This window comes from Ursus maritimus, unplaced genomic scaffold (genome assembly GCF_017311325.1).
Source record: "Ursus maritimus isolate PB19 unplaced genomic scaffold, ASM1731132v1 scaffold_20, whole genome shotgun sequence".
Taxonomy (NCBI): domain Eukaryota; kingdom Metazoa; phylum Chordata; class Mammalia; order Carnivora; family Ursidae; genus Ursus; species Ursus maritimus.
The window spans coordinates 39,188,654-39,215,237 of NW_024424453.1; the positions used below are offsets into that span (position 1 = coordinate 39,188,654).

Consider the following 26,584-nt stretch of genomic DNA (forward strand, 5'->3'; position numbering starts at 1 on the left):
TTAAAATGATTTATCAGGATGAACAAATAACTACCACCCTCTAAGGACAGGGACCAGGTATGCTGTGTGAGGTCAAAATGTTAGTCATGTTAGGGGCACCTGGGTGGCTCAGTCAGTTAAGGGTCGGACTCTTGATTTTGGCTTGGGTCCTGATCTTAGGGTTTTGAGATCGAGCCCTGCATCGGACTCTGTGCTGAGCATGGAGCCTGCTTAAGATTCCGCCCCGCCCCCCCTTCCCTCCATCATGCATGCACACTCTCCTTTTCTCTTAAAAAAAAAAAAAAAAAAAGTTGTTATACACTTCTTGATACTTCCAAAAGAGGAATTTACTATAAAAAATTGTAATTTTTTCCTTAAGTTGGTGGAATGGTTCTCCTGATTGATGTTATAAGAAGAATAAACTCCTTTTCTCTTTGATTCATTAGTAGGGTGATCATATAATTATCATTCTGCCAGTAGGCATAAAGCAGGATTATTCTAGGCATACCAGGGTGTGTAATGACTTTGTTCACCAGGCACATGTAATACTAATTAATGTAAAGCATCGGTCAGTCTTCTAACTTCCTAGATGAAAAGAAGACATCCAGTAAATTAATGTCATGTAGAACATGGTGTCAGAATAAGCACTTTCAAAGAAGGTAAGGGTGGTGATAAATATTACTAAGATAATTACAACTGAAATGAAGTTTATTTTTACCTCAAAGGGTAGAAATACCCTGTGGTATTAATATCTTTAAAAATATATTTCAAGCAATGTATATTTCATACATCTGTGTCTGTGTTTGTGGTTATTGTATACATTGCAGTTTTTAAGAATTTTATTTTGGAGGTAATGAATGCACATGATAAACAGTAGAAAAGTAGAGAAACAGTGAGTTTTCCCATTTCCAGCCTGAAAGGCAGTTGCTGTTGCCAGTTTCCTGTGCAAGTTGCATTAAGTATATTTAATCTATAGAAACACATATGGGGTGCCTGGGTGGCTCAGGTGGTTGGGGATCTGACTCTTGATTTTGGCTCAGGTCGTGATCTCAGGGTCATGGGATTGAGCCCCAAGTCACACTCTGCACGGAGTCTGCTTGTTCCTCCTCCACCCCGCCTTAAAATAAATCAGTAAAATCTTAGAAAAAAAAACAAAAAAACAAAAACCACAAATACATACCCCCCTCCCCTACCTCCATTTTTTATAAACAGAGATGGTAATATGTTAGAGACACTGTTCCACACCTTGCTTTTTTAACTTAGATATCTATCTTTGACTTTTCCTGGTGTTTTTACAGTAGGCCTTGGTCGTAGTGTCGTGATTTATACATGAAGAAACTCAGGCTCTGAGTTTAAAGCTTGTTTTAGGGTAATACATATTAAGTATTTAGTTTAAGCAGGTACTTAGTAAATGTTAGGTCCCATCATGTTCTCTTGCCCAAGTATGTCCTTACCTTAAGGAGCTCAGAGGAAGATAATCACAACACAACTTCAAGAAAAATAACAGGACAAGTAATTATAAATGTCCAAATAAATATGTGATACAATCACGAACTGCCCTGGCAGGTCAGACATAGGAGAAATAAAAGTGTAGTCGGGAAATTTTATGGACACTAGGGAGCTGGGGGAAGGATTTAAATGGAAAGCCAAAAGGGGAGGACTGTATTAATATTTTGAGGAATTGCAAAACTGTTTTTCATAGTGGGTACACTATTTTACATTTCCATCTAGCCAACACTTATCGTCTGTGTTTTATTATAGCTAGCTAGTGGGTGCAAAGTGGTATCTCATTGTAGCTTTTAGTTGCATTTTTCTAATAGCTAATGATGTTAAGCCTTTTGTTTAATGTGCTTATTAGCCATTATATATCTTCTTGGGAGAAAAGTCTATATCCTTTGCCCATTTGAAAATTTGCTTTGTCTTTTTATGGCTGAGATTTAAGAGTTCTTTATATTCCATATAAAAATCCCTTATCAGATACATGATTTGCAAATATTTTCTCCCATTCTGTGGGTTGTCTTTTCGTTTTCTTAATGGTATTGTTTGCAGCCCAAAGTTTGTGATTTTTGATGAAGTCCAATTTATCTATTTTTTCTTAAGTGTGTGCTTTTGGAGTTGTAGCTGAGAAACCATTATCTAACCCAAAGCCACAAATATATGCTCCTGTGTTTTCTTCTAAGAGTTTTGTAGTTTGCGTTCTTACATTTAAGTCTGTGACCCGAATTAATTTTTGTGTATAGTATGAGGAAGGGATCCAGCTTCATTCTTCAGCATGTGGCTATCCCATTATCCCAGCCCATTTGGTAAAAAGACTATTCTTCCCCCATTGAGTTGTCTTGGCAGTCTTGTCAAAAATCAGTTTACGCTAAATGTGAGGGTTTATTTCTGGACTCCCAGTTCGGTCCTGCTGATCTCTATGTCTAGCCTTAGGCCAGACTGCCGTAATGTCTGTAGCTTTGTAGTAAGTTTTGAAATTGAGAGATGTGAGTCTTCAGCCTTATTCTGTTTTGAGATTATTTTGGCAATTCTGGGTCCCTTGCATTTTCATATGAATTTTAGCATCTCCTCATCAATTTCTGTTAAAAAAAAAAAAAAAAGAAAGAAAGAAAAAGAAAAATCCAGCTGGAATTTTTATAGGGATTGCATTGAATCTGTAGAACAATTTGGGAAATATTTTTGTCTTAATGTTCGATTTCCATCTGTCAACATAAGATGTCAATTTATTTAGGTCTTGTTTAATTTCTTTCAATGATGATTTGTAGTTTCCAGTATATATATTTTGTACTTCTTTTATTACATTTATTCTTTTTGATGGCATTATAAATGGAATTAAAAATTTTTCTTTGCCATTATTCATTGGTAGACTATAGAAATTCAGTCAACTTTTGTATATTTTTGTACCCTACAACCTTGCTCAGCTTGTTTACTAGTCTAACAGCTTTTTAGTGGATTCCTTAGGATTTTCTCTATACAAGATCATGTTATCTATAAATATAGTTTTACTTCTTTTTCTTGCCTAATTGCACTGGCTAGAATTTCTAGTACAGTATTGAATAGAAATAGTGACAGTGGATGTTTGTCTTGTTCTTGATCTTGAGCAAAAGCACTCAGTCTTTCACCGTTGAGTATGATGTTAGGTGTGGGTTTTTCACTAGTGTCTTTTTAAGAGTCAGACTTTTGAATTTTTATGAAATCCAGTTTGTTGGTTTTTTTTCTTGTATAATTCATGCTTTTTGTGTCCTAGGAATTCTTTGCCTATCCCAGGATTATAAAGATTTTCTCCTATGCTTTCTTCTTGAAATTTTATAGTTTTAACTACTAAATTTCAGTCTGTTGTGCATTTGTGTTCATAATTCAGCTTTTAAGATTAAGTGCATATAGGAAAGTTGGGAGGGAAAAGGAGGCATTTGTCACTAATTACTTGTTTTTTGAAAATGAGTAAATTGGTGAGAGTAACTACATGTAAACCAATAGCCCTGCTTTGTACAGTTTTTGCATTCGATAGTCTGCCAGTGCTCCTCAAAACACCCTGGTGGTATTTTTTGAGAAACACTCCCTCAGAACTGACATGGATGTTATTTGTTCATCTAACATACCTTTAGGGTACCAACACCCCTCATTTTATAATAACCCTTTTCATTCCATCAAGAGTCCTCCCTGACCCCACAGGAGTGGTACATGACCCAAGCCCAGCCTAACAGAGCTCTGCATTCTTCTAAGAACATCGATCATTTCAGAGCAGGTTATTTGACCTAATCCGAACTGATTGGAGCTGTGGTAAAAGTATTGGGGAGGGCTCTTTCAAAAGGTTACCCCTTTTCCTCAGGTAGCTGTGAGTTGGATGTGAGGCTTAAAACCTCTGACGTCTGTCTTTTCCAAGCCATTCTGTGTGGGGAGCCTGTCTTAAAATGAAGTCAACCCATAGTTGAGGTGATGAGCTCTTAATGACACTATCCCTTTGGGCTCTCCCTTGGTGTTTTTTTATTTTTATTTTTTAAGATTTTATTTGGGGTGGGGAGAGAGCTCACGAATGAGGGGAGGGGCAGAGGGAGAAGCAGACTCCCTGAGCAGGGAGACCCATGTGGGGCTCTATCATGGACTCCGGAACCATGAGCTGAACCAAGGGCAGGTGCCCACCGACTGAGCCACTCAGGTGCCCCCTCCCTTAGTGTTTTAAATTATGTGGGCCGATAAATTCTTCTTTTGGCCCAGGTTCATTTAAGTTAGGTATCTTCACTTGTAACTGAATAGGTCCTAACTAATAAGCTATTAATATTTTCAGATAAAGGTCTATATGTAGGAATCTGAAATAAATTAGGATCTATTTCATTAATAGATAGTAAAGGAATAATAACTTTCATGTGTGTGCTGTGGGAGGAAGCAGCACCTTGTAGCCTTTACAAAAGCTAGGGGATTCTGTTAAATGCCTAGGCTCATGATACTGCTCTTGTGGAATACTGAACTTAAATCCTGTGGTTAAATGAGAATTGCTGAGAAGTATATCTTTAAATGTCTGCTTTTAATGAATATATGGATTAATTACTCATTTGACCAACTTCTTGATGGTATTTTATGGGACAGTTAAATGTATGATAGAGGCTTCACATTTATGAAAGCAGAGTGTTCTCTGAACAGGTTGGGATTTTCAGGTATAATTTTTTATTACTTTAATTATTTGTGAGACTATAGTTTTGAAATTAAAATGAGGAATATTTTTTCGATTTACAGATGCACAGAGCAGTTATTTCGGGTATGTATCTGATAGAGAAATACAGAGTTCACTGTGTAGTGGTGAAATTAAAGCATGCTTAAAGCAGTCTTTGGTTTTAAAAAGGTAGGTCTCTAAAACGTCTCTTATTAAGGGGTGTACACATTTGCAATCTTGAGGCACTTCTCCCATTCTTGCAAGTCTATGTTTTTAAATTTTAAATTTTGTTAAATAAGTACATACCTTAATAATTGACATGATGTTAATGTTTGCATTATTTGATTTCCATATAATACATTCATTAGCTATGTGGAATTTTACCATATTAATTTTGACCTTTAAAATGAAAAGATTAAGTTGATTATTGGAAAGCCAAAGTGTAGCTTTAGATTTTTGTGATAGCTGTTATTAGTACTCAAGTAGTCGTTATTTCTATGGAAATTTTAGCACTTACTGCTTTAAAAATAATCGTATGGGTTTAAATAATGCTGTAGGGTTCAAAGCCACTTTATATAGAACTTCCTTTACTTTCTCATGGTTTAGTTCAGTGAGGTGGTATGTAGGATACCATTGGTCACGCTTGCTAGATAAGAAACTGAGGGTTGAATTGGAATTTGTATGCTGTTCTTATTTTCAAGTTCCTTGTGTGTTTAGTTGTATCTTACTATGAAGTGTACTTTTAAAGGTTTTGAAAGCACTGCAACCCTTTTTTAAAACCGATTTCAGGGAAATGAAGCATTTAAAACGTCAAAACCTTCTTCCCCCATCTAGAGTATGGGTTGAAAGTCATTGCTTTGTAGTAGACATTATTTTTCTTGTGTGTTGTCAAGGCCCAGTAACTGTTAAGACAGTGCTGAGCGTTCCTACTAAATTTGTATCAGATTCCGACTTTGCCTTCTCCCTTTCTCCTTCCGTTAATGCCCATTAAGGCTACTCTGGATCTCACATATATCCAAACCCTCCCCTGAAATGCATCGCTATCTTTATACCATTGCAAGGGGAGCTCCTTGGGCTTTGTCCCTGTGCTTTGACAGATTAACAGGGAAAGGCTTTAGAAAGGAGAGAGGGGAGTTCAGAGGTAAGAGGAGAATTAAGCTGAGAATCAGAAAATTAATGTCATGATTGGCAAGAAAGTTTCAGGAAGGCAGGGCTGATTAGTTCTTGACCAAAAAGCTGATGAAGAAAGTCAAAAATGCTGTTTGATTTTGAGATTGGAAGGTCATCGGTACCTTTAAGAGACCAGTTGACTGGAATATTGATATAAAGCAGGGTTGACTCTCAGGTGAAAGCATCTGTGTAGGTGGAAGCAGGAAGTTGCCACTAAAGGGCAGGAGAAAGGTAGACCCGTAGCTGGGAGGGGAGAGGGGGAGGGCTATTTAGGAGTATACTTAGGAATAGGCTTTATTTAGTTGTGTTTCTCTTTTTGCTTGGGAAAGTTTGAACTTTTTGTAACTAAGTGTTAGAACCAGTGATAAAGTAAGAGGAATTTGATCACGTGTTTGTCTTGGAAAGATGCACATATACTTGTGAGATGAAGGGGGAAAAGAAGAAACAGGGTATTGAAGATAGAAATTTTCATGTGGGAGAATTGAAGTTTGAGGGAGCAAGGGATACCAAGATAAGTGAGAAGTCCTTGTAAAATAACACATTTGGTGCTTTAGGGTGTTCTTTCCAAAACCTGTACCTTTTTGGTTGCCTATCAAACTGGAGATGTGTACCGGCCAAGACAAAATAACAGCAAATTTATTTAGGAAGTAGTTTGGCACAAGGAGGTTTCACTCCACCTGCCACTTGAGGGACTCTCATCAGTGTGGTGTCAGCCTGGTGACAGACAGGTCTTGCTTGTGATTTGGAAGCTATTTGTGAACCTTCTCTGCACATAGAAGCTGCTGCCATTGTGTGTGCACCTTTCAGGGAGGAGTCTGAGTGACAGAGGTGCCACTGGGCTGTGGGGGTTGGGGGTAGTGGCAGTGGCTTACCGAGGCCCGCTGGTGAGGTGGAATCCTGAGGACACTTGAGAGGTGCTGGGCTAGTTGAGCCCCAGGCTTGGGACTAGTCCCTTTTGCCGTTTAAATTACTGTGGCAGATACCACCCACCCAGGGTTTCAGGCAAAAGCTGTTACTACAGTACTAAATATGAAATTTCAACTCACAGGGGGCTGATACAAAGCTGCTAATTTTATTTTGTCTTGCAAGGACATTGAAAACAAAAATCACCACCTACTATCACCAGCATTTCACAAAACGAAAGATAATTTTATCACAAAATAGGAAGAATTTGATATCAGAGTGGACAGAACTTTATATTAAATAAATTAAAATGTATGAAAAACAAATACTTTATCCTTTTCCCTTTATTCTTTACCTTTTGGTGAAAACGCTGTCTTGGAAATGTGTGTAAGAATCACTGACCTACATCACTAAGGCTGTTCATTTTGGGAAATTTGTTCTGAATACTTGTCCTCTTTTTTCCCGCTTCACCTCACAAGTGAAAGAAAGGGAGCTCTTCTTACGGTGGAAAGCCCGCATGTTCCCGTGCATGTGAGAGAGGGAAGGAAAGAGAGAATCGCCCATGTGTTTATATTGGCTCCATTTCTAAGTCACCTGCACTTGAGTTCACATCTGCACTTCTCTCATCCATCTTTTGACAATCTGCTTTGTATTTTAATCATTTGTTGTCAACCCTCCTCTTAGTTGGGAGGTTTAGGAGAAAAGACAGTAGACATTGTTGTGACTCTTGTAAGAATTTTCTGCATAGCACTATACTGAACAAATACAGTCTAAATGGATACTTTTTAATTGGTTTATTGTATTATCATAAAACACATTAAAATTTATCTTATACTTTCAGTTCCATGTCTAGCAGCCCCAACTGCTAGAGCCACTGAAATTTTCCTTTGCTTCTGTTTGAGGAGGTAGTTCTTCTCCAGAACTGTGTCCTGTATGTACATTTTGCACAAAGCCCATGTGTAAGGGTCTCTCGAAGTGAAGGATGGCTCTGATTACCATTATTCCTGCTGAAGGACAAAGGCATTTTGCTCTACAGACTGGAGCTCGGAGGCTCGCTCCCTTGTCAGCCTGCCTGCTCTAGCAGCTGTCTGCGCCTTGGCTGAGTGCAGATGGACGTTCTGTCCTCTGATCAGGTTTCCCGGGGTGGGACTGGTGCTGCGGCGGCTGCTCCTGCGCTGCTCTGGCCGGCACCTCACCAACTTTGTCGGCGGCCAGCCGGCTCTTGACCGCTCTGATTGGCTGTGTCGGTCAGCAACGTCTTAGCTGGTGTGCCGCCTCTGGCTTTGTGTGGTGCTCATTGTTAATGTCAGCGCACGTTAACAAAACACTAAAATGGCTAAATATTGACGGTGCTTTTGGTTAACTAAATTCTGGTAGAGGTATAATTAGTGGTTAAAAATCCACTGGATTTTAGTGGCTAGCCTGAGTTTATGTTGGAATTCATTTTACCTCCTGCTTATGTGGTGGTGAATGTGCCTGTTTGTGAGTCTTTATAAACTGTGAGCTCTGGTTCCTAAAAGCAGCACGACCCAACCAAGCTGCCAGATAAACCGATGAGGATACGTGTTTTCTTCCAGAATACTTCCATCTTTATTTGCTGTAAGGCATAAATCCCATTTAAATAAAGCCATAAAGCCATTTAAATGGTGTTTTTAAAAGAATATTAAACCTGGTATTTTCTAACTTCTTGAAAGAAACCCAGACCGTCTCTAAAATAGCATGTACACTGTATTTTTAACTACCGCATATGGCAACAAACAAATACCAGTTAAACTTATAACTAATGATATTTTTGGAACTAAAATGAGGATACATGGTTGGATAGTTTTCTGAAACGTAATGAACGTGCAAGATCATATACATAAAGTCTGAGTTTATTTAGTAAATGATGACTTAACTAAGTGCTGCACGGTAGTGTTTGGGGTATCTAGTTAACAGTACTGTGGGGAGACTGGGCAGGCCAGTCAGAGACCCTCCGGGTTTCTTTCAGCTCGGTGAGAATTGGATGTAGGCATCGCGTTTGTGTATGGATTGATGTATTCAGAGGATTTTTGGTTTATTAATAACTCTTAAGGATTGTCACAGTGAAGTACTTATGATTTCCCCCTCGGTAATTTTGTTCTCACTGTCACTGCTGTAATCCAGATGGTTAGATTTCTGTAGTCCCCTAATTAGGCTCTCTGCTTCATTCATTGAATATTGAATTTGTAGCTTCCTATTTCTGAATAGGTTGATGTTTTCAGTATTTAGAGTTTTCTGCTTCTTAAAACAGTGACTGTTTTTTTCACTTCACTCCTGTAGGTGCAAAGCTATTAATAGAATCTAAATTGTTTGGTAGGCATTTAAGGTCCTCTGATTTAGTCTCATTTAGTCTTTACATTTCCAACTACATTCCTGCAGAAGACACGTGTCTGTACCAAAAAAGTTGTATATTTTCTCTCTCTCTTTTTTTTTTAACCTTTTTTCTACCTTTTTGGGGAGATTATAACTTTACCCTTCATTATATTTTTGAAAGATTTTGTATTCATTGTGTTTAATTGAAGTATTGTTACAGTTATGTCCACTGCAGGGGTAGAATGTAGTGATGCACAGTTCTGTACATCACGCAGTGCTCAGCACAGGGAGTCTAGTTACCATCTGTCACCATACAAAGGTAATAACATATTATTAAATATATTCCGTTTGCTGCACTTTTTACCCTTGTGACTGACTTGTTTTATAACTGGAAGTTTGAACCTTTTAATCCCCTTTGCCTATTTTGCCCGTCTTCCATTCCCTTCCTTTCTGGCAGCTAACAGTTGTTTTTGTTTTTGTTTTTTGTTTTCCCTGTATCTGGGAGTCTGTTTTTTGTTTGTTCATTCACTCATTTGCTTTGTTTTTTAAAAGATTTCAGATGTAACTAAAATCCTACAGTATTAGCTTTCTCAGTCTGACTTATTTCACTTGGTGTAATACCCCCTAAGTCCATCCCTGTTGCCAGAGATGGCAAGGGTTCATTCCTTTTTATGGCCGAGTAATATTTCATTGTATGTGTATACCACGTTTTCTTTATCCATTTATCTGTGGACGCTGAAGTGTTTTCTATATCTCGGCTATTGTAAATAATGATGCAGTAAACATTGGGGTGCCCGTGTCTTTTCAAATTAATGCTTTCTTTTTCTTTGGTAAATACCCAGCAGTGGAATTACTGGATTGTTTGGTATTTCTATTATTAATTTTTGAGGAACCTCCATACTGTTTCGCACAGTGGCTGCACCAGTGTACATTCCCACTTACAGTGCATGAGGGTTCTCTTTTCTTTACATCCTTGTCAACACTTGTTATTTCTTGTCTTTTTTCATAATAGCCATTGTGACAGGTCTGGGGTGATATCTCATGGTTTTGATTTGCATTTCTCTGGTGGTGAGTAATGTTGAGCTTCTTTACATGTGTCTGTTAGCCATCTATGACTTCTCTGGAAAAATGTCTTTTCAAGTCCTCTGCCCATTTTTAAATCAAACTATTCCCTTTTTTTGGTGTTGAGTTATATGAATTCTTAAGTATTTTGGATATTAACCCCTGTGGATAATCATTTGCAAATGTCTTCTCATTCTGTAGTTTGCCTTTTCATTTTGTTCATAGTTTCCTTTCCCGTGTAGAAGCTTTGTATCTTGGTGTAGTCTCAGTGGTTTTTGCTTTTGTTTCCTTTGCCTGAGGAGACCTATCCAGAAAAATGTTGCTAAGGCCCATGTCCAAGAAATTACTGCCTATGTTTTCTTTTAGGAGTTTTATGGTTTCTGATTTTACATTTAAGTCTTTAATCCATTTTGAGTTTACTTTTGTGTATATGGTGTAAGAAAGTGGTCTGGTTTCATTCTTTTGCATGTCACTGTCGGGTTTTCCCAACACCATTTGTTGCATAGACTGTCCTTTCCCCATTGTATATTCTTGCTTCCTTTGTTGTAGATTAATTCACCATATAATTGTGGGTTTATTTCTGGTTCTCTGTTCTGTACCATTGATCTATACATTTATTTTTGTCCCTGTACCATACTGTTTTTATTACTATAGCTCTGAGGTGTAATTTGAAATCTGGAACTGTGATACCTCCAGCTTTGTTCTTTTTCAAAATTGCTTTGGCTGTTCACGGTCTTTTGTGGTTCCATATGAATTTTAGGATTGTTTGTTCTAGTTCTGTAAAAAATACTCTTGGTATTTTGTAAGGATTACATTGAATCTGTAGATTGCTTTGGGTAGTTTGGGCACTTTAAAAATATTCCTCCAGTCCAGGGGCATGGTTTGTTTTTCTGTTTATATCATCTTCAGTTTCTTCCATTAGTGCCTTTCAGACTATAGGTCTTTCACCTCCTTGGTTAAATTTATTCCTAGATATTTTATTATTTTTTGGTGCAGTTGTAAATGGGACTGTTTTCTTAAGTTCTTTTTCTGCTACTTCATTATTAGTGTATAGAAATGCAACAGATTTTGGTATATTCTGTGTCCTGCAACTTTACTAAATTCATTTATTCTGATAGTTTTTTAGTGGAGTCCTTAGGGTTTTCTATATATAGGATCATGTCATCTGCAAATAGTCAACAGTTTTACTTCTTTCTTATCAATTGGATGCCTTTTATTTCCTTTTCTTGTCTGATTTCTATGGCTAGGACTTTTAGTACTATGTTGAAAAAAAAATGGTGAGAGTGGACATCCTCATCTTGTTCTGATCTTAGAGGGAAAACTTTTCAGTTTTCCACCATTGACTAATGTTAGCTGTGGGTCTGTTACACGTGACCTTTGTTATGTTGAAGTATGTTTGTTTGCTTTCATTTCTAGTTTCTAAAAGCTCCTCTTTTCTCCCCACCCCCATCTTATTGAGATATAATTATAACATTGTATTACTTTAGGGTATAGGACATGGTGATTTGATATATGTATAGATTACATAATGACTTTACCACAGTAAATTTAGTTAACATCCATTACTTCACATTGTTTCAGGTTTTTTTCTTGTGATGAGAACTTTTAAGATCTACTTTGGTAGCAACTTTCAAATATAGGATACAGTACTGTTAACTGTGGGCACCATGCTATATATTATATCCCCAGAACTTATTTATCTTATGACTGGCAGTTTGTACCTTTTGACTACCTTCACCCATTATCACCACCCCACCCCTAACCTCCTTTTTCTTTTCTGAATATTGTTTTGTTTTAGCCATATCCTTGTTTCATCAGTGCAGTATCTTCTATCTCTCTGGATATTAGTAATTCCATTTATTTTGAAATTTTCTTTTTAATTTTTCTTTTCTCTAATTGACTATCTTCTAGTTTGTTTTGATCTTTGTTTGCCATTTTAGAAAAGAACCATGTTCCTTGGTTATCTGTTAACGTAGTTAGGGAGCCTTTAATTTTATTGAGGTCTTTCCTCTAGGCTGTTAACAGTCCCCCAAAGGAGACTGCCTGGAGGGTGAAGGTCAAGCTTTGTTCTGGGAGCTGAGAAAGAAAGCTGGGGATCTTATTGTTGGCCATGCATAAGCTCATTGTCAGTACAGCACCTCTGCCCTCATCCATATTAATGTCCTCTGGTTCAGAGACCCTCAGTTTTAAACTTCTCCAGAAAATAAACCCCAGTCTGGCGGGATTTCTGTTGCTGTGTAACAAACTACCACAACTTTAGCAGTTCAGAACAATACACGCATTTTAGTATGTACAGTTCACATGGGTCAGGAGTCGGGGCACAGCTTAGACCTCTGTTCAGGGTGTCTTAGGCTACAGTCAAGGAACCAGCTAGCCTGTGTGCTCATCTGTCGCTCAGGATTTGCGTCCAAGCTTATGTAGTTGTGACATAGAGTACTTCCTTGCAGCTATGGGACTGAAGTCAGTTGCTCCTAGAGGCCACACTAGTTCTCTAGCCCTCTCCGCCGGCAATTAACATCATAGCAGCTTGCTTCTTCTAGGCTAGCAGGACAGTCTCTCTCTTGTCAGCTAAGACTGAGTCTTATATAACATAACAGTTTACAGAAAACATAACCTGATCCAAGGAGTGGTGTCTTACCAACTTTGCCTTATTCTCTCAGGGAGAAGCAAGTCACAGCTTCTGCGCATGCTCGCGTGGAGGAGATCAGAGTGTATTAGGGGGAGGACATCATGCTGCCTATCTTAAAATTCCACCTGTCACACAGGCTCTTGGAATAGGACTACTTATACACACTTTTAACCAATCCTTATTTTAGAACCTTCCCCTGACTCATTCTCAACCTCCTCGGGCACCACAGATTCCTGAGTCTTTAGGGAAGGTTATGTGGTCTACCTGGGCTTGATTTTTGGCTTTCTTCACAGCCAGTTTAGGATTGAATTTCTTGGGTATGTCGAGTCCCTTACCACTTGCCCATTTGCCTCCTAGCTTCCAAACTTCTGTTAATATTATCCCCTTTCCTTTTCTTCCGGGTTTATGCCTTTAAAAAAATGTCTTTACTGTTACGTTGTCGGAGTTTGGGGAAGGAGTAAAAGTTGGTACACGTATTCAATTTGTCATCATTATGTATGTGTTCTGAGATAGTTGTCTTTCCCCCTCGGGTCCAGTACTTAAATTAGGGTAATTTTTTTTTTCCTTTTAAGAAGGAAAAAAATAAGAGATTAAAATTTCCCTTCTTATTTATTTTTCATTCCTTCTCTTTAACTTTATTTTCCAATCATGTATGTGAGCTGTTAGCCACATTTTGTACCTCTCAGACAAGCTCCTCACCTTCAGCTTGGAACAACTGCCTCCTCCTCTCTTGTAGTCAGAACTTTTCTTGCCTTTTGGCCTTTTCCATAAAACTTAGACTGAATAGGCCTATACCTTAGCAGTTAGTTCTCTGCGAGTGTTTTTCAAGTACAACTGGAAATTACTGGCCGACATTTTTGTTAGGACTCTTTTCTGTTTGGGCATTATGCTTTGCACACCTTTGTTACTAAATATTAAATGATGAGAATCATTTTAGGAAGCACCTGATACTAACATGAGGTAGCAGATGCGCTGCGTGTGTTAATTTACAAGCCAGAATGGTAGCTGGTCAGTGGCCACTGGTGAAGGTCATGTGTGTCTGCTTACCGGTGCTAGGCGTAAACTTGTTAGACTTGGGCGGCTGTGAATTGTCACACGTGGGTGCTCCACCTTGGGCCTCTTTAGCAGCTGCTGTAGCACCTAGTTTTGTTAAAGCTGTTGTCTCCGCTCCTCAGCTAGAAGAGTATGTGTAGACAGCAGGACAGAGATTTGGTGATGAGATTTAGTAGTGAACAAGAGGCCAGAGCAGACTCTCCCCTCCAAACGCAGCCCTGTATTTGACCTACAGGGCATAGCCTCCCTCATTCACACTCTCAGCCCTTTGCAAATACAAACAGCCTTCGCCTTTCTCTCCTGGCCAGCTGGGGCCAAGAAAGAAGCCAGTGACTCCAAGTGCAGTAAATAACTCTCCTCACCTCCTGACCCTGTGATTTCCTGGTGGTTCTGAGCTGTAGATCCTGCAGTGGAGAGGGAGGGAACAAAGAGGTCGCAGAGGCCTCAGCTTCACAGAGCGTTGAGCAGTGGGTGATACTGTATCCTGAAGCAGGCGTTGACCTCCATTTCATGCAGGTCATTCACTCCAGTGATTGCTGGACCTCCCAGTGCCACTGTGAACTAGAGTGGAATGGAATGGAGTGGAGTGGACCAAACAGACTTCTGAGCTGGGGAAGCAGGTGTCACGTTCTGTACCTCCTTTTTGGCCTTTTTAAACCCCTTAAAGTTCTTTAAAAAAAAAAAAAGTGTTGCTAATTCTTTTTGCAATTTAAGAGCATAACATTTGGACTGTCACTCAGTTGAACTGATGGCTTTTTTCCCAAAACCGTCTCTGGTTTTCATTAAGCTGGGGGGTTCTCAATTTTTGGAGTTGTCACATTATTATTAAAATCCCCTCTCCTCCATCCACACTAAGTAGTACTCCATGTGGTATGTACTTATTTTCAGTTAATTGATTGCTACCAAAAAACTGGATTTTTAAGATGTTTTAATAACACCTCTTAGCAGGTCACAAGATTTTCTTGTTCCTGATTCTAGCTTCCATCCAAATGTAAAAGAAACATGAAATAATAAGGTAGGAAAGGCAGAGTAGTAAATGTGATTGAACAAAATTGGTAAGGAGTCCAAAGGCAGATAATTTTATTGGAAACTCCATGGATGTATTGGAAAAAAATATCACTGTAGGAAAGCCTGGATTGCATTGACCAGACATCACTTAACCTTCACTTAACCTTCTGAATACTTCCACATCTTTAAAATGGGAATAAGGAGGGGCCCCTGGGTGGCTCAGTCAGTTAAGTGTCTGCCTTTGGCTGCATTGGGCTCTCTGCTCAGGGGGGGGAGTTGGCCTCTCCCTCTTCCTCTCCCTCTGTGCTTGCTCTCTCTCTTTCTCTCTCAAATAAATTAAATCTTTAAAAAAAATAATATAAAATGGGAATAACGTTACCTCTTGTGATACAGAAGATTTGGGTAAAGGTTGAAAAGTTTATGAAAGTGATTAAAAACGATAAATTTCTCTGCAAACCTTAGGGTATTTTTCTGCTTTATCTACTTTTTAAGGCACAATTTACCTGCAGTTAAATCCACCCACTTCAAATGTTTCATGTTTTAATAACTATTAGATAAATTAACTATTAGATATCTTGACTATTTAGACAGGGAACAGATCATCTTAGCTAACCGTTGGTATTCGGTGGGTGTCTGCTGAGTAGGCTGTCAGATCCCTCTGCCTTGTTTTGAAAAATATTTGTGTGCTCTTTTTGTTGTATAAACTTGAGCCCCTTTGCTTTATACTGTTGGAGGGTTTGCAGTCTCTCCCTGGGTTCAGTTTGTTTCTCAGCACCCTATCTGGAGCGTGGTAGAAAGAAGAGGTTAGGAAAAAGGGCCTGAGGGGCGCCTGGGTGGCTCAGTCATTAAGCATCTGCCTTCGGCTCAGGGCGTGATCCTGGCGTTCAGGGATCGAGCCCCGCATCAGGCTCCTCTGCTGGGAGCCTGCTTCTTCCTCTCCCACTCCCCCTGCTTGTGTTCCCTCTCTCGCTGGCTGTCTGTCAAATAAATAAATAAAATCTTAAAAAAAAAAAAAAAAGGAAAGAGGGCCTGAATTGAAGCGAGGAGGGAGGAGATGGCAGGACAGAGCCATAGTGTCAGTGGAAGCTTTTTTAGTAGTAGGGCCAAATCTGTCCTTTAATGGGACCATAGGAAACCTTAACCCCATATAGTTACTGATGGCTTTCACAGGGCTGTAAATTGGGGATGGGAGCAGTATTACTCATTTCTGTGAATGGCTGTTTTAAATCTTCACCCAAAGATGCAGTAAATCACTGGGTCACTTTTGAAAACGTATTTGGGCCCTGAAAGCGGGAATGAACTTGCCAAAAGTCACCCCTCCGAGACCCTTAGCAACTCTGTTCTAAAACATAGTCTACGAAAACTGGGCTTAAATTGCCCAGGTTGAGTATCCTGCATCCCTGCAAGTTTAAAGGTCTGGCTTTCCAGTCAGAAACCCTCCTTACCCAGGGTAACCGCAGTTACTTTCTTTCTCCCTTAGTTGACTTTCTCTGTTACTAGGTGAATTTGATTCCATTGCTTTTACCCTTTGTTACATTCTTAAGAATGGAAATACATTATTATTGTAAAATAAATTCTGTGCATCTCATCCTGCAGGCATAACCATGATTAACAGTTTGATTATATGGTATGTCTTATAATGAAAATGAGGTGGTTTTGCATACTGTTGTGAAATCTGCCTTTTCACTTCACATTACATTGTGGATTTTTAAAAACCCTGTTGAGTATGTATACCTCATGTCATTTAAGAGCTGCATAGTATACTGCTGTATGGTGGTACCACAGTTCAGCCTATCTCCTGTTGATAGTTTAGCTCATTCCAAACTTGTTTCATCATATATAAGGTTCTTATAAATATCCTGATACTATAGCCATGTGCATGTGTCCACTTAATTTCCTGAGGGTAAGCTCTGAGAAGCAGAATTTCTGTGTCAAAGGTACACTGGATTTATATTTAAATATATTGTACTTAATCACAATCTGTGATTACTAATTTACCACCAGCAATGGAAAAGAATGCCTATTTCATCATACAGTTAACACAGATTTTGAATCTTTTATTTATTTATTTTTTTAAGATTTTATTTATTTATTCGACAGAGACAGAGACAGCCAGCGAGAGAGGGAACACAAGCAGGGGGAGTGGGAGAGGAGGAAGCAGGCTTCTAGCGGAGGAGCCTGACGTGGGGCTCGATCCCATAACACCGGGATCACGCCCTGAGCCGAAGGCAGACGCCTAACCGCTGTGCCACCCAGGCGCCCCCAGATTTTGAATCTTTTAAATGTTTGCCAATCTTGGGGCATCTGGGTGGCTCAAAGCGTCTGCCTTCAGCTCAGGTCATGATTTCAGGGTCCTGGGAACGAGCCCTGCGTCAGGCTCCCTGCTCAGCGGGAACCTGACCCTGTCCCTCTGCCTGCCACTCCCCCTGCTTGTGCTCACCTGCTCTCTGTCAAATAAGTAAATAAAATCTTTAGGTGTTTGCCAGTCTGATAGGTAAATGTACCTCCATGTTTAATTTGCATTTTAATATGAGTCTAAGTAAGATTGAGAATTTATTGGCCATATGAGTTTCTTTTGAGAAATACCAGAGTCCTTTATCCATTGCAGTTAGTATGTTTCAAGTTTTTTTCATAGTCAAGATAGTAGCCCTTGATCATATACTGCAGTTCTCTTCCCTCCACCCTTCTCTGTTTGTCTTTCTCTTACAGATTTTCGGTTTTTATGTAATCATATCTGTTCATCTTTTCCTTTGTGTGTGTCCAGCTTCAGTGGTGTCTCAGCTTTGCTTTCCTCAGAGGGAGACCCTTAAGATGAGAATTCTAATACAGGTAGCTTTTTAGTAGTGTAAGGAACAAAGGTAGAGGTGGGAAGGAAGACAGGGTCAGAAAGACTGTCAGTAAAGGATGCCTTTTATTAAGCTAGCTCCCACAGTGAAAGTTGCCAAAGGGAACTCTGGGGAATTGGATAAACCACTTGCCTCAGAACTGTCCTACTCCACCATCAGCTATTGGTTGAGGGTTATTCCTGGGGAGTGTTCACAGAACATCCTAAACTACGTGGTGTAAAACAACCACCACCATTTATCAAAACCTCTGGTATATCTGGGGGCTGGCTGGGGCGGCTGGAACTATCTGAAGGCTTCTTTACTCACATGTCTGGTGCCTGGGCCAAGAAGACTCAAATGGCTAAGGGCTGGAACACCTGGGGCTTCTCATTCATCCCTCATATTTGGTCTTTCCAGGTGATCTCTCCAGTAGGTAGGCTTCAGGGTAGTCACACTTCTTACATGGGCTTTAGGGTTTCCAAGGTGCAGAGAGAGGGGGAAGGGCATAGGGACGAACAGCTTCTAGTTCTGTTTAAAACTTTTTGTTTTTTTAATATCTGATGGGAGTAAGAGTAAAATACTTTTTAAAAATGTTGCCCAGTTATGCTGATATTAAAGTAATCTACCTAGCTGTTCTCAAACCTTTTTTGTTTTAGAACCCCATTATGCACTCTTAAAAGTTATGGGCCCCAAAGAGTTTTTGTTTATATGGTTCATTATTACAGATTTTTACTGTATTCAAGATTAAAGCTGAAAAATTAAAAATATTTATCTTTCCTTTTAAAATAACAAAAACGTGTTAACATTTTTAATGAAAATAACATTTTCCAAAGCTAAAACACTTAGAAGAGTGGCACTGTTTTACATATATGGAAATTGCTTTAGTGTCTGACTTAAGACAGCTGGATTTTTTATCTGCTTCTGCACTCAGTCTCTTGTCATATCATACCTTGTGTAGTCTCAGGAAAACGTCACAGTTCAAATGTGAGACAATGAGAGTCAAAATGGCAAATACTGTCTAGAATTTTGAAAATAATTTTGACCTGTGGGCTTTCTGAAAGGGTCTTGGGAAAAGTGCTGATCCTAGCCTTTCCCGGATGTGAATGCCAGCGTTAGCCCAAAGCGTCTTTATCTTCCAAATCCACGTGAGTTCTGTACTGAGGGAAGTTGTAGGGATCTGGACCTAGGATGAGAGACACCTGCTTGGGGTGTTTATCCAAATTCCTGGAAGGAGGATGCTGGTTGAGGACAAAGAATCAGTAAAATTGCCACAATTCAGAGACTGGCAGGGCAGTTCTAGGCCGACTGGGTGGTGTAGGAGGGTGTTCTGAGATGCCTTCATAAATGTAACTTCCTAACTGGAACGCTTTTAAGAGCAAAAAGGGGCAGTAAAGAAACTAAAATTATTTTATTTTAAAAAGCATTACCGAACAATAAAATAGAGAGTTCATACCACATGATAGATAACAAAACAAAAAACAAAAAAAATCACTGCAGCAAGATAGTGCAATTTTCTCTGCTCTGTGGCCAGGTGTTGGACCTGTTTCTTGTGCATTTACACTTGTTACTTCCCACATTTCCTTCTGACCGTGCCACCCCCTGCCTGCCTCACCGGCAGTCTGAGATTGGCAGCAGTTGCATTGTGGAGGCTGTGTGGTTCAATATGAGTGAATGGGAAACTTTTAACCGTGGTCATTTCCTAGTCAAAAAATACAGTGTAGAAGCTTCTTAAAATTGAGTTAAACCTGGTTAAGTTCCTTTTTGAGAATTTTGGTATCCCTTAAATAGCTTTTCTTGTACCACTGTTGCTTTTGAGTATCTGCATGAAATGTATGGAGTGTTCAAGTGTTAACAACTGTACCATATCCCCTCCAAAAGTCTAAACAAGAGATTCTGCTTTCCCCCATTACTCTCACCCACAGTACAGTTATCATCCCAATAGAAGAGTTGGTTGTGCTTTTGTAGGCCCTGTGAACTGATTACTGTTAGAACCAGAGACTAATAATTGATTTCTGTCTACTCACTGAGATAGCAGTGTTATATATGCTAATATAAGCAATGCAACTAAAAAATCAGGACTCAACCACTTGACTATAAGGCAGGTATTCTGCTCTGGATGATTTTAGTGGCAGTAGAGGAGTAATAGCCTTAGAAGTTCATTCTGTTCTGACCCTGTTTTTCTAACTTCTCTGGAGAAAGAGCAAATTAGAGTTGTTTTGTTGTTGTTTTTTTTTTTTTTTTAAGATTTTTTAATTTATTTGAAGAGACAGAGACAGCCAGCGAGAGAGGGAACAGAAGCAGGGGGAGTGGGAGAGGAGGAAGCAGGCTCATAGCAGAGGAGCCTGATGTGGGGCTCGATCCCAGAACGCTAGGATCACGCCCTGAGCCAAAGGCAGACGCTTAACAACTGCTCCACCCAGGCGCCCCTAGAGTTGTTTATAAGTCAAGCTTGTGTAGTACTGCAGAAAAGAGCGATTGTCTGATCCACCTTTATCCTGAACACCTACCTGTTTAACCTTGTATAGAAAAAATGGTTTTTGAGACTCAAGAGATGCAGATCTCTTATTTCTCTCTAATCGTTCCTGTGTGCCATTCTCTACCCTTCCCCACCCGAATTCCTTTTAGGCCCTTGACATTTGACTAGCTTGCATTTCACTTGCTTGGTCTTTTTAACCCCCAGTCAATAGTCCAGAAGTTAAAGCGTGATTTTTATTTTATTTTATTTTATTTTATTTTATTTTATTTTATTTATTTTTTTTTTTAAAGATTTTATTTATTTATTTGACAGAGACAGCCAGCGAGAGAGGGAACACAAGCAGGGGGAGTGGGAGAGGAAGAAGCAGGCTCCTAGCAAAGGAGCCTGATGTGGGGCTCGATCCCAGAACTCCGGGATCACGCCCTGAGCCTAAGGCAGACGCTTAACGACTGCGCCACCCAGGCGCCCCGATTTTTATTTTATTTTTAATAAGATTTTATTTCTTTGAGAGCGAGCGAGCATGAGCAGGGGGAGGAGAGAGAGGGAGAAGCAAACTCCCCACTGAGCAAGGAACCCTGTGTGGGACTCAATCCCAGGACCCTGGAATCATGACCTGAGTCGAAGGCAGACACTTAACTGACTGAGCCACCCAGGTGCCCCTAAAGTGTGATTTTTAGTTGAGTTTACTAAACACTGTCAATACTCAGCCATCCCTCCCTGGTAGCAAGGAAGGGCCCACTGATGTCCACAGTGTTTTAGATCTGTTCGTTTCACTATCCCTACAGTTGTCTCTTTCAAATTATCATGAAACTAGCTTTCTTTTTAAAATTGTGTCCTTACTCTGTGTGCATCCGAGTTTCTTTTTTCAAGATTGGAGTGTAGATTTCCAGAAGGGCTGGATTGTTTTCTAAAGCAACAACTTACAAGGCAAAACTACAATTGAATGGCTAGCTGAGCAAGATTGAGCTTTTGTGGTGGTTTGTTATTTCACCTAATTTGGAAACATTGTCATGTAGTTCTGAACAGTGGTACATATTTTGCCAGCTAATTAAATATTGTTAATTACTGTTATACTAAGCCCTGTAGTATGTGTGGAAAATTACTACCCTCTAGAGACTTAAAATCTGATTGAGGAGAGATTGTATATCCACATAGCTGTAGCAGTGTGTGTAAATCCCTACCCATCTGTCCACTTTTTGGTTTGGAACAGATTTCAGAAGTGAACTCTACAGCTTCCATAGGCCTAAAAGTCAGCCTTGTGCATCATGAAAAGTTCTACCAAATTCCTTTGGAGGTTTATCCACTTTCTGCTGGAGGAAAGGCACCATTTTGTCAATGTTATGACATGATTTGGGGGGGGCTCCATGGGAACACCATTCTTTGTGTACATGGATCATGTTCTAGATCTTAAGTGTCTGAGTCTGTTTTCCTCCCATGTGTAGGAAACTGTAACCCCCTATTTGGGCCGACTTTGTTCCAGTGCAACTGCTAGATATGCTGGATATTCCACCACTGATGTGAATTCTTACGTAGGAGTCCTAGGTTGGCCTTTGAACTGTAAGTTCTTCCCAGGGAATGGTAACCGGGATGGTACATCCCCAGCAGTACCACCTTGTAGGAGGCCTCTCTTAGTAGAAAATGACCGACCCACTTTTTCATAGCAGTGTCACCTCACCAAGCCATGTCACTAGTGTGTTAGTCACCTTACCAAGGTTTTCTGATTTTTCAAGTTCCTTCTGCCACTCACTTCTAGGTTACAAATGGCAACTGTTTTATGAAGGGATGGTGAGGATAAGCAGCTTTCTGTTTATATTTTTTATAAAATTCCTCTGCATATGCTATGTAGATGTCATGGAGAAGGCAGCTTTCATTCCCTGGAGAGTGTGTCTATTGGGAGATGATTGTAGGAGATGAGGACTCCCTCTGGTAGATTGCTGCATTCATACTATTCTGTCACATTGTCTTTGAATTTCTTAGCAAAAGAAGAGTGAATTAAGAATGGATTTTGAATTGTGGGTTGTAGGGAATACAGACTTGGTTGTAGGACTCTTCTGTAAGCATTTTCTAAGTTCTCTATGTGGTATTTAGTAAGCGTTACCAGGGTTGATACTTGTTTCTTACTGCAGAGAATTATAGTGAAGGAGAGAACTAGAGAATATAAATGGCAATTTAAATCTAGAAGATTAGAAGGTAGAGTTGGCATTCGTTGGTTACTTAATGTCCTCTAGCTAGATTCTCAAACTTTTAATGTGCAAATTCTGATGCATTAGGTGTGTCGTGGAGTCTAAGCCTGCATTTCTAACAAACTCCCAGAGGATGCTGGTGTTGCCTTGTCCAGGGACCACATTTTGAGTATCAGGGGTCTATAGATCATTTAGGGCATAGGCAAATCTAACTTTTAATAACAACCACCCTGGATATTGAATTTTTTTTTTTCTGTACCATGCACAGCAGTAAAACAAAGATAAGAGGATGGGCACTAGAGTCTGACAACAGGGATTCAAAGTGTGAAGCTCTTATCTTTATTAGCTCAACCCTGAGCACAATTCTCGAAGCTGGATTCTCAGCCTTGGCACTATTGACATTTTGGGTTGAGAGAATTTTTTTAAGATTTTATTTATTATTTGACAGAGAGAGAGAAAGTACAAGCAGGGGGAGCAGCAGGCAGAGGAAGAAGACGACTCCCTGCTGAGCAGAGAGTCCACTGCAGGGCTTGATCCCAGGACCCCAGGATCATGACCTGAGCCTAAAGGCAGAGGCTTAACCGGCTGAGCCACCCAGGCGCCCCTTGAGAGAATTCTTTGTTGTAGGGGCCATCTGGTGCCTGGTGCTTTGGAGAATGTTTAGCAGCACTCCTGGCCTCTACCCCCTAGGTGACAGTAGCACACTCCCTCCTAGTTGTGACATCCCAAAATATCTCCAGACATTGCTAAATGTCACGGGGGGGGGGGGGGGGGGGCAAAACCACTCTTTATTGAGAACTGCTCTAAGGCAGTGAGAATGTGGGAGTTTGGAAGATTTTATGACATAATACATTTTGTATAAGCAACTGGTTTGAGAGATTTCTTGGGATTTTCAGGTGGGTAGAATGAGCTTGATCATGAACCTCTACCCTTTTTTGAAATATGCTGGCACATTTGCTAACTTGGCCCATTTTTCACTTACTTTGTGCTGTTGCTATCCAGATGCTGGTCTGTAGCATGTTTCATATCATCTTCCCAGCCTTTACCCTCAACCTTTTTTTTTCTAGGATATGAGACCACATAACTAAGCTTTTTAGAATTATGCCTAAAATAATACCTGAATTAGGGTTTCTGTGTTTGTATGCAAGGGTCATCTCTCCCAATAAAAATGTTAAAAATTGATCAGATAGAAATATAACTTTAAAAACACTGATTATAATTTCACCTTGCTTCCAGGATGTTCTTTAAAAATTGAAATGCATCTTCGATTGCTGTTGAAATGGAAGAACGGTAGTCTATAGTAAGTTAGTATTGAGGATGGGAATGGGGAAGGACTTAAAATATGAATTTAAAACAAAATGAAGCTTAAACATTAGCTTATGTGATTATCTTAGAAATTTTCAAGTCAATCTAGAGAGCACATCAAATTCTATAATAAGACCGCTCTAATGACAGTTTTTCTAATTGGTTGTATTTCTTAAGATTATACCTTAAATGACTTGTGTTGATTACATTTTATACTGTTCAAATTCTATTTAATTACCAATATAGTATTAATAAGGCATAAGAAGTATGACGTGTAGTCACCTTGTCCCGTGGTTACTGGAGGAAACGTGGGTTTCCAGCATCAAGGGAAAGGCTGGTGGGGCTGAAGAGTCCTTGTCATTGAGTTTGGTGCTGTCGGTCAACAGGCAGGCAGACCGACCTTTCTTCAGAAGAATGGTGTGGTTCGTGACAATCCCTGCTGCTAATGTTAATGTATCCCCTCTGAAGTCAGAAACCATTACAGAAGTAAGAAAATACTGTGTCAAAAGTAGAAATGACTGTTTTTCTTTTCTAAGTAAGCTCTATGCCCAGTGTGGAGCTTGAACTAAAAACCCCAAGATCAAGAGTTGCAAGCTCTACCAACTGAGCCAGCCAGGTGCCCTTGACTATTATTTTTCTTAAAATGTTTGCCACAGCTCTATTTATTTTGACTAGAAGGAAAAAAGACTGAATCAAGGGCAGAATTTTTTTTCTTTTTGCCTTGTATAAGAGTCCTGTGTATTATACATTTATTTTGAAAGGTGTTTTTGTTACAAATAAACGTTAAGTCTCTAACAAAATCTGAAAGGCAAAGGCATGGTCTCCTTCCACCTTCTCAGTCTCAGCCACATGCCAAGATTCTAGTTACAGTTACCCCGCAATGTCTTCAAACAGGGATGTGCATTTTGTTGTTGTTGTTGTTCCCATATTCCCTTAATTTAAACTCCCCCATCGCCCATACTTTTACTTAATTACTAATTTAAATCACATGCCATTCTAAAGTACACTTCATAAGTGTTTGAAACTGAAGTTATATTTCTTATTGTGGAACTAAAAGGTATCTTAAAGGGTGGAGACAGAAGGCTGGTAAAGAAACATGCTGACCTGAGGATAAACCTAGTCAGTCATTTTATAGAGAAGAGGGTGGAGTGCTGGAACAGACCTTTCCCTGTAGTGTCGCACGTAAAGATTCTCTTGTTCCTTGTTCTCCTTCACAGTGGCCTTCTGGGAGTTGTAAACTTGTGCCCTCCCCCCAGAGGTCTCTCTACCCACCTTATAGACTAGTAGATCCTAACTTTTACATTGAGAACCTGGGAGGGGAAAAAAAAAAAGGCAGAAGATTTGCAGGCCCATAATTTTTGTTTAATTCTATGATTAATAAAATGCATATGACAAAAAGTTACATGAATTTCTCCAGTAATAGCTTTAAAGTGAGTAAAGTTTTTTTTTCAAGCAGTAATGCGTGGTCCTTTCAGTGGGTTCTCAGATCCTTCCCTGTAACTCCTAAGACCCCTGGTTGAGGATCTACAGATTAGGGATCCATGCTGTTTAGTTTTCTCCAGGGCTCCTGTTGCATACTTTAGGATTTCAACTACATTTGATATTATTTCATTTAGTATTATTTTTTTAATATAACCCACCTTTATTTTCCACTTTTAAAGTTTAACTATAATTAAAAAAAGGTACCATGCTTCTTTTAATGTTTTTGTTGCATACTTGATTCCTTAATGCCCTTTCTCTATACTTTTTTCCTGGATTTTCAGAAAATGTTATACCCAAACTGAAAGCTGATTATACACAAGTAGCCACCTTGATTTGAATATCCAGTTATATCATAGGTGATAAGCTGTGATGTTAAAGCTTACGTTCTAAACTGGTTGTCCTACTTCAGTAACCTGTACCAGTGATTTCCAAAAGCAGCCAATACCTGTTTCAAGATCACCATAGATTCTTAATATTCTAAATTCAGTAGGCCTAGGATGAGGGGTCAGGAATCTTGAAAGTTTCATAGGTTATGTTGAGGAACAATGAAGTTTGGATATTACAGTTTGCTGTACAATCCATAAAAGCTGCTTATAGTGCTATACTATTAACCCTTTGCTTTTTCTGTACTAAGGGGCCAGCAGAATTGGGCCCATGTAAACATGTCGCCTCTGAGGTTAGACTGACTTTACTGTTAGTTTTTTCTGGGTCTCTTTCTTAGCATTACACCAAGCTGACTGTGAGGAACACTGTATGTGGTATGCTGCCATACTGCGTTTTAGTTGGCCTAGCTTCTCCTGCAGGCCTTGGTTCCTCATCTGTAAAAAGAGAGGTTTACAGATGATTGTCTTTGCCTTTTATAGCCTTTAAGCCTTAGATATCATGAACTAGATTAAATAGGATAGTTCATCTGTTATCTGCAACCTCTGTATCAGTAGTCTCTTCACCTCATTAGTCCACTTTTCAGTCTGGTAAACAGGTGTCCCTAGCTGTAGTGGCCACTGTCTATAGACTTTTTGCCCAAGAACATATGCTGGATACAAACATGTAGGCAGGCCAGACAGCTGTAATCAGGAATAGTATCCTTTCACAGGAGGTTACCGCATGTTCCTAGAAGTAGAGGGCTGATTAAAAGTTCTCCCTGCATCCCACCTTGTGAAAATTATGGTCAGATGATAGGAAGTGATCTTAAAAAACAAAAAATGAGGACTTCATATTAGAGACCATGTTAATTAAACAATCTCTTTCCATATATACCCAATATAAAACAAGTTTTTTTTAATAGTTCCTGACACAAGGATATTAAAGGACCATACTATTTGAATCAGGAATAATTCATAACAACTGTGCTAACTACCATTTAATGAGACACTACTGTGGGTCTGTTTTTCTACAGAGATTCTCCCCCCCCAATATTTTAATGATCAAAACATTCCTGAGATGGGGCGCCTGGGTGGCACAGCGGTTAAGCGTCTGCCTTCGGCTCAGGGCGTGATCCCGGCGTTATGGGATCGAGCCCCACATCAGGCT

General features: G+C 39.5%; 1 protein-coding gene and 1 long non-coding RNA gene across 4 annotated transcripts in view; one reads left to right on the forward strand and one right to left on the reverse strand.

Moving 5' to 3' along the window:
• Nucleotides 1–26,584, forward strand: part of LOC103679730 (ubiquitin-conjugating enzyme E2 E1) — a 75,322-nt gene that overhangs the window by 43,812 nt on the left and 4,926 nt on the right. The gene's annotated exons all lie outside the window — the stretch shown is intronic.
• Nucleotides 13,150–26,564, reverse strand: LOC103679719. 2 transcript variants are annotated; one of them, XR_572992.2, is made up of 3 exons: nt 23,855–26,564; nt 14,138–14,336; nt 13,150–13,897 (listed from the first exon to the last, which is right to left on the reverse strand). It is a non-coding gene; the product is annotated as an uncharacterized LOC103679719 (long non-coding RNA). The 2 variants fall into 2 exon arrangements; XR_572991.2 differs by having other exon boundaries at nt 14,138–14,444.